At 38.4% G+C, this 13356-nt stretch overlaps 1 protein-coding gene and 1 long non-coding RNA gene across 10 annotated transcripts in view; one reads left to right on the plus strand and one right to left on the minus strand.

Moving 5' to 3' along the window:
• The window catches only part of NRG3 (neuregulin 3), a 1041408-nt gene that overhangs the window by 839218 nt on the left and 188834 nt on the right, over window positions 1-13356 (plus strand). The window lies entirely within an intron of this gene.
• Window positions 1-13356, minus strand: part of LOC102151261 — a 67786-nt gene that overhangs the window by 51801 nt on the left and 2629 nt on the right. For all 3 annotated transcript variants that reach the window (XR_005358062.1, XR_005358063.1, XR_005358061.1), the window contains exons 2-3: window positions 9515-9632; window positions 9294-9409 (exon numbers count right to left, since the gene is read on the minus strand). This is a non-coding gene — a long non-coding RNA (uncharacterized LOC102151261). The remainder of the gene's footprint in view (window positions 1-9293; window positions 9410-9514; window positions 9633-13356) is intronic.

Below are 13356 nucleotides of genomic sequence, written 5' to 3' on the forward strand. Positions count from 1 at the left end.
AATAGAGTTGAAAATTCCTTAAGAATTTTAAGGATATTGTCTAAAAAAGGAGCTTAGAAAGTTACTCTGACAACAATGATCATACATTATACATTTTGTGTTTGTTGTTGTTTTCATTTTGGTTGAAATTAAAGAATCTAGCATTGTTGCTATTGCTTCCTTGTTTGGGAGTAAGAGAAACAAATTATTCACTAGGAGGAGTTTTTGGTTGATCTTGTGTTATTATTGTCAACAAAGAGAATTATATAAAGGTAAGAAATTACCAGAGCTTCCTTGTTGCTGTTCTACTAAGGGAGAATAAAATATCTGTCATTTGAAAAGAGAAAGGAGAGAATAATATATATTAAGGTTTCAATCTGAACCAGCAACTTTAAGTATGTAAGGACATTAATCATTGACAGCAGGTATGTATACCCACCACCTAAATTTATCAAATGTATCAAATAATATCAAATCATATTTTACAGGATTTATTTTAGAAGAATTATTTAAAAGAATAGAAAGTTGCAGTTATATGTAAAGCTTCCCACTTCCTGGATGTGATATTGGAATCTGTTTATCTTATGTGGGGTTCATTGAGCTTCTTCCATATGTAAATTAATATTTTCAAAAAATTTGGTGAGTTTTTCAGTTGTTATTTCCACAAATGCTCTTTTTGCTTCATTTTCTCCCTCTTCTTCTGGGGCTTCAGTTATGCATAGATCAGTAGGATATACGGTGTTCTGCAGGTTTTCTGAGGCTCTGTTTATTTTTATTCATTCTTTTTTGTTTCTGTTCTTCAAACCAGACAACTGAACTATTTCAGGTTCCTTGCTTTTTCCTACTACCTACTGAAATCTCTTGTTGAGGTCCTCCAGTGAGATTATCATTTCAGTTGTTGCATTTTTCAATGACATATCTTCTACTTTATTCTCTTTTTTAAAAATATTTTATTTATTTATTTATTTATTTATTTATTTATTTATTTATGAGTAATAGTATAAGAGCTCAAAAGAGGGAGGGGGGAGAGAGAGAGAGAGAGCATGAGCAGGAGTGGGGGCAGAGGAAGAAGCAGACTCCCCAATGAGTGAGTAGCTCCATGTGGAGCTTGATCCCAGAACTCTGGAATCATGACCTGAGCCAAAGGCAGGCACTTAACTGACTGAGCCACCCAGGCACCCCTCTTCTACTTTATTATTTTTGTAATTTCTATACCACTATTTATAATCTCTCTTTTGTGAAACATTGTTGTGAGACTCCATTTAATTATTTTAAGAGATTCCTATAGTTCCCTGAATATATTTATACATGATGTCTTAAAATATTTTTTTATTAAGTATGATATCTGGGCTCACTTTTTCTAGCTACTGTTTTACTCTTTTTCTTTTATGAGTCATATTTTCTAGTCTTTTTGTGTATGTCTCTCATAGCTGTTAGTTGAAAACTAGACATTTTAAATAACATAAGGAGGCACCCTGGAAAGCTTTTGCAGGTAGCACCTGCAAGTTTTCTTGTACTGCTGCTTATTGATGTGTTTTGTTTGCTGACTTAACTGGAATAATTCTTTCTTTTCTTTCTATTTCTATTTTTTTTTAATTCAGGTATGATTGACATACATCATTCATTAGTTTCAAGTGTACAATATATGACTCATCACTTGTATACATTGTAAAATGTTATTGTAGGGCATACTTGAAGTAACCTTCAGGAGAGTGGATCTTGAATACTCTCAGAACAAGAAAAAAATAATATTTAATAGATAGGTAGACAAATAACCTTTGGGGGGGTAGCTTTTTAATGGTATTCTATGTTGACTGACTTATTGTGGAGTATTTCTTTAAAGTTTGTATTCTTTATCATGTGCAGTCATTGAAGTCTATTCTCCATTAACTTAATAAATCAGCCAGTTTTGTGTGTGGATTTTTTTTTTTTGGAAGATTTATCTATCTGTTTCAATGAGAGAGAGAATACAGAGGGGAGAGGGAGGGGAAGGGAGAAATAGTAAATCAGACTTTCTGCCAATTGCAGAGCCTGAGATCAGACCCCACTGAAACCAAGAATCTGATGCTTAACTGACAGTGCCATCCAGGTGTAAAAACTAGCCCCAGCTCGTTTTTACAGAGATTTCTTTAAACATCTTGAATCAGCAAGTCTCCCTTCCTTTGCCAAAGACCCATGTATGTATCAGAGCAAGATTTCAATCCCCTTTCAATGTCCTTTGCAACCTTATAGTTACTGTCACTTCTTGCTTTTGCAAAGACTCAACATCAGTCAGAGACGAGCAGTCAAGGCCTTCTCAAATCTTTGCTTGTGTCCAGCTCTACACATATGCACACTATTCTAGATCCTCAAGAATATGCTGGAGATTTTCAAGTTCTTGATGGATATCTTCTTCCCTACATTTTCTTTTTAAGTTTTTAACCAGCTTCTTATTTTCCCCAACTTATGTTGCTGTCTGAGGCAACAGCAATCAATGTTAAACAGTTGCAGCTCATTGATTTCACAAACTCCCTATACATAGGGTTTTTCTTACTAAACATGCTCTGAATCAGGTCAAATAAAGAGTAATCCTATGTATGAGATAAACCAAATAGTGATGATTCACTAGTTCTGGATTTCTGGGAATCTGAACACCCTTTCACTCTTCCCAGTGATTGGTGGGCTTCTCTTTATCATAGCTTCCATGGTTGCCAGATTGTTAGTTCTTAAGGTTCTCATAGATATAAGGAGAGGACAATGGGAACAGAGCTCATTAAAATGATACAAAGCTTGCTGTTCTTACCAAGCCTTGGGTTAATTTTCAGAGTTTTGAAAAAGTTTGTTTTTTTAATTTTTACCAGCATTTTCATAGATTGTTATGGGGGTGTGGAGTTTTAGAGGTCCTTATATTGGTATTACTTCTGTTATCCTAGAATCTTAAGATTTCTAGAGTTTCAGTAAAACATATCTTGATTTGAGTTTATCTTTCATTTTTCTGTTAGATTCTCAAAGGGCATTTTAAGTTTGATTTGCATCTTAAATCCTATTATTTCTTCAAATATTCTTCTTTGTCATTCCTTTTTTCCCAACCTTTTAGAATTTCTTTTGATGCATCTTCAAGCCTTTAATCTATTGATCTCTCTTATATGCTGGTTCTTTTTTTTTTTTTTTTTTTTTGGTATTGGTCTTGCTATTACATTCTGAGTGATATTTTAAATATTATCTTCTAACATACTATGTTTATAGTATACTGTGACTAATTTTTTAATAATGACTTTTTTCTATTCTCTGTATATTTGACTTGTTCTTTCTAGAATCTACCTATAAAATTGGAGTTTTTATTTCTCTCTGTTTTTGTTTTACAATTCCTTGGTTTTTGAAAACTGATTTAAAAAAATAAAAACTTTTCTCCTGAAGCAGTCTTCTATAACTCAAAAAATTGTCATTCCATCTGGAGTCAATTCCCCTTCTGTGTGTTGGATGTGATGGTTGTAATTTTAGCACAAGATTTTCATCATGAATTTGGGGATTTGGATTTGCTGGCTCATTTTTGAGTAGGATATTGTTTTGTTTCATTTTCACTTTTTCTCTCTGTTTATGCTCATTTTTTTCCCCGCTTACAAAAACCTTAGCCTGCAGTCCACACACACACACACACACACACACACACACACACTGTTACAATGTGATTGGACATGGTAATGCTAAGGCAATATTAGGGATATGGCAGATTGGTCACTGAGCCAGGAGACATCTGTTTCAGTATTTCATTGTGCGTCTCTAGCTGTCCTCTCTGTGGCCTTGTAGCTACCTAAAAACTAGAACTATGAGAAGTATGCAATAATGCACCCTTCCTCTCCCATCACTTTCTGTCCTTCTCAGGTCCAGGCATTAATCAGAATAAAGTAGGTAATATTTCAATGACTAATGACCCCACTACCTCTGTGGCATTTAAAAAAAAGTTTCATTTCTCATGTATGCTAATGTATGCTTTGGATGCTGTGGCTGTGTTTCATTATTTCTTTCATTTTGAGGCATAGACAGATGGGATTTTCTCTTTCTTGGTCAAGGGAATATGGGAGAAACTGGTCACTGACTTCTAAAGCTTCTTCTACAAAGAGTCATATCACTTTTGCTCATATTGCATTGGCTTAAACAAGTCATAAGGTGAAATCTAACATTGATAGCACAGAAAATTAGATTTTTCTCCCAGGAGAGTCAATGAGTAATCTATTCTAGTCATCATACAGTATACATTTTCCCTCTTTCTTTCAGTGACAATAGCTTAGCTGTCAACTACCACTTTCTGCCTCAATTCCCCAAACTGCCTGGAGTATGGCTTCAGCTGTGAATATCACTCTGTGTTTCTACTCTGCATATTTGTGTTTTCTTGATTTTAGCCCAGCTGTCTTTCTGATTTTCTTTTTTTTTTTTTTTTTTTTTTTTTTTTGCTTGTGTGCCTCATTGTTCTATAGGAAGAGTATCGGGAGATGCCTCATATAATAAATTAAGTATGCTTTCTTGCTCAAAATATTACCCATAATCTTTTTTTGGTGGAAAAACTTCAGATTCCACGATTAAATCCAGGATTAAGTCCCTACTTTCCCACCGATCATCCCTTGGGATCTGTGTTAGTTTCAAAATACAGAACTAACGTCACCAGCATCTGGAGGGATATGGAATCTTTATATTTTCAAAAGCTTTGGTGTTAACTTATCAGGTACAATATCCTTGTAACCAAAATGCATTCCTTGGCCTGAAATGTTATCTCATTAGTAAGTAGTAAGTATAAACTGGTGCTTATTCAGCTGAGCCATGCAATTTTTGGTTTAATAAAAGCCTAATCTTGCTCATTTGTTTATTCTCTTTACTCCCTAAAGGCTAAGGCTTTGTGACTGAATACAATGCTCAATAAACAGAAGAAAGAATATTAATTGTAGGCACTGCCATATTCCTAAGAGCTGAATTTGGCTGCAGACCAAATGGGCTTTTGGGTAGAACTGACTAAGTTGCCCTCAAGCTTCAGCTTCCAGCTGTCACAAAATGGATCTTGGTCTCAAACAAACACATTTTTCAGATAATACCCAGTTCCACTGGAGTGGATCAGCTCATCTAGCATCAGTCTGCACTCTAACCCTTTTCCTCTGTCAACCTTTACATCCCTGCACACTTTCTTCCTCTAATGCATCTGTCTAACATGTGGAATAGTGGCCACTCATTCCAACATGTCATTGGCACTGGACAAAAGGAACTCATCTTTACTCTTTTTCCACAAAATCTCACATTTCTCCAGGCAAACCATCATGTGGACAGATGTTAATTTCTTTTCCATGGCTGGCACTGAGAAAGAGGGAGTAAATTTCACATGAAAAAATGCAGGAAATGAAAGTCTTCCAATCAATAAAGCAAAGATCTCTCAATAAAGCTAGTCCTGTCTGGAGTAGTTGGCTCCCCATTGGAGGATTTCTTCAAAAAAAAGTGTGATGATAATTTGGTATCATAAGGGAGGAGATATTTGTGTGTGTGTGTTTGTGTGTGTGTGTGCATGTGTGTATGTTTCAGAGCTAATCCCTTTTTAAAAAGCTTTTTAAAAATGATTTTGGATTTTACTCTTTTGCACTATAGTCTTTATTCAACACTTACCTTTTTATTTCATCTCTCTTAGTTCTTTCCTATACTTAAAAAATATATTATATTCTCCTTAATTCTAAAAGAAGTTCCTTCTTTCCTTCAATTCTGTTTCTCTCTGAAGTATCATCTCTACCTTTTCCTTTACCAAAGAATTCGTATTTAGTTATGTATATTCTTTTTTTAGGATTTTATTTATTTATTCATGAGAGACATAGAGAGAGAGAGAGGCAGAGAGACACAGGCAGAGGGAGAAGCAGGATCCATGCAGGGAGCCTGATGCGGGCCTCAGTCCTGGGTCTCCAGGATCACGCTCTGGGCCAAAGTCAGACACTAAACTGCTGAGCCACCCAGGTACACCTGGTTATGTGTGTTATTAAAAGTGGGATACATAATACTACCCATTTGTGTCTGGCTGGTGTCCCCCCCCCCAAAGTATAATGAAACTTTTAAGACAGATCTATGAGCTTGTAAAATGGGGTTACATAGTTACTTCCATGCTCATGTGAGGTCATGGGCCATGATGCATCTTCCTGAAGCATCAGTTGTACTTAATAAGACCTTGAAAACATTATGCTGTTAACAAAACAAACACAAATTATAGAGATCACTGCAAAATCTTCATGAACTTAGTATTAAGATAAGAATCTTGGGGCAACCCAGGTGGCTCAGCGGTTTAGTACCACCTTCAGACCAGGGCCTGATCCTGGAGACCTGGGATAGAGTCCCACGTTGGGCTTCCTGCATGGAGCCTGCTTCTCCCTCTGCCTGTGTCTCTGCCTCTCTCTCTCTCTCTCATGAATAAATAAATCAAAAATTAAAAAAAAAAAAATCTCAAAGCCCCATAGTAATTGCCAGACTACCACTGGAAACCTATTGGGTCCACCATAGAGGGGAGCCTAGGCATTTTGTGAGTGAAGCCACAAAAGCTCTGCAGTTAGATTTGAAAGTGCTGGACCAGTAGGGCCCCGTGGACACTCGGAACTAATCAAATGAAGCTTCTCTCCAGGGAAAAGACCCACAGTGATGAGAAACTATTGGGAGAAAACCAAATTTATCAGAATAGCTACAAAAGAAGCAAAGGGAAGAAAACATTTTGTTTTGTTTTGTTTTGTTCTTAAACAAGGAAAAGGAACAAATGCAGCATTACAGTAAATGTGAGGTCATATTTTTTGTTGTTGTCATTACTTTGCAAAAATGACAGGAGAGGGAGCTCTAGAGCCATAATGCTGGAAAAATTGTTCAGACCTACCCGCCTTCCTAAAAGTAAAGGGAGCCTCCAGGTGAGGAGCAGAAGGCGGAGGTGAAAGAGGAGAAGCAAGAAGAGCATGAGAAATGCATCATGGTTAATTTCCATACAAAGCTATTCAGGGTATTATTAGGAAGAGAAAATAAATGCCTGAAAGACATGCCCAAAACAAAACTATGACCTAACATATTTTTAAGTAGCTAACATAAGTAAAGATGCTATGGAAAGAATCTATCAGAATTAGGGAAACTCCACATTGAAGTGATTAGAAAAATTAAGCCCTAAAAAAATACAGAAATAAAAATAAAATTACAGAAAGAAAATAAACATTCCCATCGGTCTTTATCTTTGTTCTCTTGCATTTAACACTGTTGATTTTCTGGAACTCTCTCCATCTTTGACCACAGAGTAGATGATAATCCTAATTCTCCTCCAGCTGCTTCATGCTGCTCGGGCTTCTCTTTATCCCTGCCAGAGAGAGGGGGCATTTTCTAGGTTGTCTCTGGGCTGCTCTTTCAGTTCAATCTCCTCAATGGCCACAGTGACTGATAAAGTTTGAAGACATTGAGATGTGCCTGCATTCCTAACATGCCCGTGGACCAGGCAGTGGCCTTTTCTGGTGTCTCACTGGCGTCTCAGGTGGACCAGGTCCAGAGTCACCTGCTTAGTGCTTAAACCTATGCCTTCTGTAAAGTTCTATGACTTGAAAAATGGTGCTTCATTTCTTTCACTCTCTTAGACTTAAACCTCCAAAAGCTTCCATCTGTGCTCTCTTCCTCACCTGCCATTTAGTCAAATGTCCCTGTCTACTTATTTTCACTTCCAGAATATCTCTCAAATCTGTTCCCTCCTTTCACATATGACTACTGTCCTAGCTCCTTCTACATCTCTGAAGTGGGATATTGCGGTAACTTATTTGCCTTCTCTGATTTTATTGTGTTTCAACTGCCAATGATGTTGTGTAGTTCAACCACACTATGTTTGGGAGGTTTCATTTACCTAAAAAATAGTGTGGGGCTACCATTCAGTGCTGTACTTCTGTCCTGGCTCTGCCTTCTTTGAGTGACATTGGTCCTAACTTGTTTTTGTTCTTAGCACTATGTAAGGAAATAAAAGTTTTAAATGACACAAGTCAGTAGAAACTACCATACAATAACCATTAAAATAATTGCGACTGCATTAAAATATCTCACAATGTCCCTAAAATTGTTCGAGATGTCACCCTCTGGAAGTGTGTTGCTGTTCACTGCCCTTTGGATGCTCTTTTGTATGCATGAGGCAACCTCTTTGAGTACCTGCCTGAAAACATATGCAGTAGCATTTTCCTCTTTCTCACAGCACGTTGTGCCCTGATTATTTGCAATGGCACAAAACCCACCCAGCTCAGTGCAGGCCAACGTGGAGAGCCAGTTGTGGTATTGGATGAATGAAACATCTTACCCACAAAATACCCTTCTGTACTAACACAGGAGAGACAAAACAGTCTCAATTTGAGGAAGTGTTACCAGATTTACGTGTATGTAAGGCAGTACACGAGAGACTATAAACTCTGAACAGAATTTCACACAAATATGGTAGTCAAAGAAATAGCAATGAAAACTTGTCTCATTTCCGGTAGGGATGTGTGGAGACACCCTATTACTGTCTGCTATAGAGACCCTTGGACTAACGTATAGGTTCCTGTTTAGAGTCCCAAGGATCAGAAGATCGGACCCTTGTATTTTTTTTAAGATTTTATGTATTTATTCATGAGAGACACAGAGAAAGAGGCAAAGACTCAAGCAGTCAGAGAAGCAGGTTCCCTTCAGGGAGCCTGATGCGGGATGCAATCCCAGGACCCAGGATCACGACCTGAGCCAAAGGCAGACGCTCAACCACCCAGCTACCCAGGTGCCCCCGGAAGGCTTCTATTTTAAAACTCCACAGGTGAGGCTTCTTATTGGGCCCTCTTAAGTTTTCAAGGCAGACATGGTGGGCAAGAAGCACCTTCCCCTCAAAGAGAATTTTATCATTTTTTTTTTAATGACAGCAGATAGCATCACTTGGCAGCAGCAACAACCAACTCCGTTCTATTAGCAACGCTAAGCACAGATACAAAGAGTTATCTGTACACCTGCAGCCCACCATGGGCAAACTGCAAGTTGCTGGCCTACAGCTCCATGACCAGGTTTGTAAGGTGTAACTCAAGTTCTTTTATGATCTGGTGACCGCTTTGTTTGTAGTCCCATTTCTCACACCTGCATCCTTACTTGATTCCCACAAGCCAGACAGAAGGACTAGCTGGGCTGAGATCACCTAGGCAGTGGAGGAGGATAGGGGACAAAGACACTGTGCAAGTGACTAGGGGGAAGGGAGTCCTCAAAGATTTGGGGAAACTTTGATCATTAAACAACAGAGAAGTTGGCCATGGGGAAAACATATGGTTGGGCAGTCTGCCGATCATTGTTTACCTACTTACTGTATGCCTGTGGAATAGGTTCATGCTAATAACAGTGTTAGTCAGCATCAGAGTTCTAGCAGAAGATGCTGGGATTTAGTGACGGGGGTCGAATTTCTTTAGAAGGGTTCCGTTGTCTAGAAAGCAAGGGAGATAAGCAGATTTGGGCCTAAAGTAATAACTGGAGTAACATGTGGGAGACAACATTTTGAGGAGTTTAAGCAAAGGATAGAAGCACTTACTGACAGCACTAGTGGAAGATTCATGCACCAGACAATGATGACTGGCTCTCTCTGGGGTTCCTTCCACTCCCAGAACCCGGATATTGTAGCAGGCAGTGTCTTTACGCAGGACTATGAGCTAAGGGGACAGAGAAACACAGGCTGTTTCCACTGGTTACGTCAAGATTCCTCCTTAGAGTCCAAGATATTGTCTATTTCCTAGGAACAGTTCAACTACTAGGAAAGTGGTCTCTGTGAGCTCCTTTTGTTTTATCTCTTGTCCTAATCCTGGTTCTATGCAGGTGCCAACACCTAGGACAGAGGTGCTAAGCCTTGCACAAACTTCATGGCCCCAGAGAGAAGGCTTGAAATGGATTCTTATATCCATGTTTGGATTGAACCTTTGACTTCATTGTCGTGCTTGAGGTCCTTGCCTTTGGTTCTCTTTGCTTCCCTTTGGACATTCAAGCCAGTTTTCTACCCTGGATATGATTCCCCTGTACTGAATATTTATGTCTTATAGACCATTACTGACAACTATTCACCAGTTATTTGAAAATCATCTTAACACTAGTAAAATTTTTCTAGCAATCCTCTGGGTTTCTATACCTTTACTTCTTGCAGGGTGGGGAGGGGAATCTTCCTTTTGGTCAGATTTTTTTTTTTTTTTTTTTGTATTAACAAGTGAGTAAGCCCCAGATAAATTATCATCAACCTAATTATTTTACCTACAGGCAGGAAAAGGAAGTATACTTGATCACTACCATTGACTTGGCTTAATTTTTAAGCCTCCGAATAATGAATACTATTAATTCACTCAACAGTTTTTGAATTCCCAGTTTGGATAATTCACTGTGCCCCCATTTTGTGGGGAAGGAGAAAGTGCATGTTGCATCTTGAGTTTCATTGTCTTTTATTTACTAAGTACTCAATGTTAGCTCTCCTGCTGTTGATGATCACAGAAATGATGAACGTGGCATAAGTATTACAATCTCTTTTCTATATCAAATATTTTGAAATTATAGATTAGCAATCAGACTATGAAAAACCAAGTAAAATGTACCAAAACTAAGAGAACTTTCAGGTGATCAAAAGACCTGAAATGCCAGTCAAACAGGTTTTGAAATGTGGCTAGGAGTCATCCAATTTGAGTTTTTATTTGACTGTAATATGACCTGAAGCAGAGTCCAAATCCTTAGACCTGATGAGGTGCGGGTCACTGATGTGAAGGGGAATGGGACACAGTCGGGCTGCAAAGGCTGTTACCTGTCAGTGATGCTTAACTGCGGGGGGGGAAGGGAAAGATTTGGGGAAGGTGGATGGAGGCAAAGACTTAACTGAGTCTTTCTTGGAAGGGCAAAAACAATTATATGAGGGCAAATGGCCATTTTGTCCACAGGAAGAAGAGTGGAATAAAAGTAAATGTCACAAAGGGATTTCAGGACACCAATTCCCAGAATACTAGGTGTGTGCTGGAATATTCCTATTACGCAGAGATTAATATGCTTCAGTAGGGAAAAGTTGTTATTCAAAGATGCACCAGCTATTTAATATATTGTTAAACCATGTAAGAGTGTCCATCCTAAACACTATGTTTTATCTCAGGAATTTGGAGAAATTTATCTATGAAGTTGGGATCAGTAGGCCCTGAATTAGAGTATAGTATAGGAGACATATATATGAAAACTTATAGGTGCAGTCCTGACTCTTTCAGCTTCCTGACACACTGGCAAGATAGTGTTCAGAAACTATCTTTGTTTTTTTCTTTCTGTCTTCAAAAAGTGAGCTGACATATTCCAGATGGAATGGAAGCCATTAGTGGATTGCCAAGCCCTCTGACAATGAATCACAGGCATCAAGCTATGGCATTACAGAAGCGAGGGTTACTCATTGTGTCACCGGTATCTGTAGAGTTCGTAATTTTAGATTTTGGGCAAATGGAAAATTGTAATCTTCAGCTGCCTTTTGCCAGGCTACTGAGTGGCAGCAGAGTCCAGTAATGACAGAGAGAGCCAGTGAGAAGCCTGTTTACCTGGGGCAAACATGGCTTATCTCTTAAGACTGTTTGAAGAGTGCCTAGAATTTCTAGGAAGAGCAGTATTCTGGAGGATGGATATGCTCACATGTTCCTGTGACATTTGTTTCCTCCATATAACATTCATGGGATGTGATGGTAAGTTCAGATTATCTGTTCCAATAGACAAATTCAATTTAACTCTCAATATGATTCATTGCCCCCCCATGCTTTGATTTCTCTGGGCTCCTTTAAATTACCAGAGCGTCTTATATGTAAGCTGCGCTGACCAATTTCCATTTGGGGGAAGATGAGGAAAGCATCTTTTATCAAAGATTAAGAAAATTTCAGCATTGAATATAGACTTAATTTGCTATCAGAGTGCATGCTAGAAATAACAATGATCCGGGTGAAAAGAACAGTGAAATCCATTAGAGGTTACTTGTACTTACTGTGAATTTTTAAAATCAGTTTTACTCTGTTACCTCTTTGCTATCATGCATGTTTAAAGAAAGTTTAACTGGGCATTAGGAGAAAGACTAGAGATCACTCATGACAGAGAGGGGAAGGCTTGGTGTGTCCCCATGAATGAGTAGCATCTCCGACAACTGCAAACGTCTGAAAGCCAAGGGACGTGTGCAGCCTCAGTATGGACACCTGTCTCATACTTTGTACATCAGCCTGGGGCTACTTTGCATGATCTGCCTTCACTGAAAACAGATGTGCTGTTCAAGGTGATCCACTTGGTAAACTCAGATTAATGGACTAAAACTAAACTACTAGAGATGGTGACAAGCACTCAGAATCTGGGATATCATTGTGGATTTGTGGTTTACCCAGAAATACTCACCTCACGATGGAAACATGTATCTTTTAAGTCCTGACTGATGGTGTGAAAACACTAAGGTTAATAAAGAAGGGAAGGGTCATCTATGAAGCAGTGTAAGCACCGGACTCTACTCTGTGATTGTGCTCAATCCTCACAACAATCTTCTGAGGCAGCACAAATGCTTAGTTCATGGAGGTGGAAATCACAAGCTAGAGAGTATTAAAGAACTTGTCTGAACCTGTGTGACTCGGGTGGGGAGCCAGGCCCCCATACATCCTCTAAATCATTCTACCCTCCAGGAAGGGACCTGTGTTGGCTGAATTGCAGACGTATCCAGCAATTTTGTGGTAGCATGACGAGGAATTAGAGACCTTGATTACGTGGGTGTAGGGGTTGGTCTAGAAATATGTGTTAGAAATGCTTAGTTACTATCTTTGTAAATTGACATAAATATCTCTGCACTTATTTGTGTAAGACTCTCCATGACAGGATAGGTCGGGAAATCCAATCTCCCATCCATCTCCTGACAAATCAATGAAGACAACTGCCTTGACAAAAGTACGCTGATTGCATCTTTGCTGAAGGGCACATTTTACTAAACATTAGTTCAGTAATTTCACTTGTAAATCTTAGAAATCTTGTTATTTATAATTACTCACCTTAAAGGATTCATTTCTTTCTTTCTTTTCTTTCTTGTTATTTATAATTACTCACCTTAAAGGATTCATTTCTTTCTTTCTTTCTTTCTTTCTTTCTTTCTTTCTTTCTTTCTTTCTTTCTTTCTTTCTTTCTTTCTTTCTTTCTTCTTCTTCTTTTCCTTCCTTCCTTCCTTCCTTCCTTCCTTCCTTCCTTCCTTCCTTCCTTCCTTCCTTCCTTCCTTCCTCTTTTTCTTTGAAAGTTATGAGAGAAGTAAGAATCTCTGATGCCCTTTGACAAGATTGTAGATAAAGAAAGGATGGCCTTTGAAGTTACTTTGGTGTTGATGAAAGAGTATGGACTTGGTTCAATCATATTTATTAG

The sequence above is a fragment of the Canis lupus genome, chromosome 4 (genome assembly GCF_011100685.1).
Source record: "Canis lupus familiaris isolate Mischka breed German Shepherd chromosome 4, alternate assembly UU_Cfam_GSD_1.0, whole genome shotgun sequence".
Taxonomy (NCBI): Eukaryota; Metazoa; Chordata; class Mammalia; order Carnivora; family Canidae; genus Canis; species Canis lupus.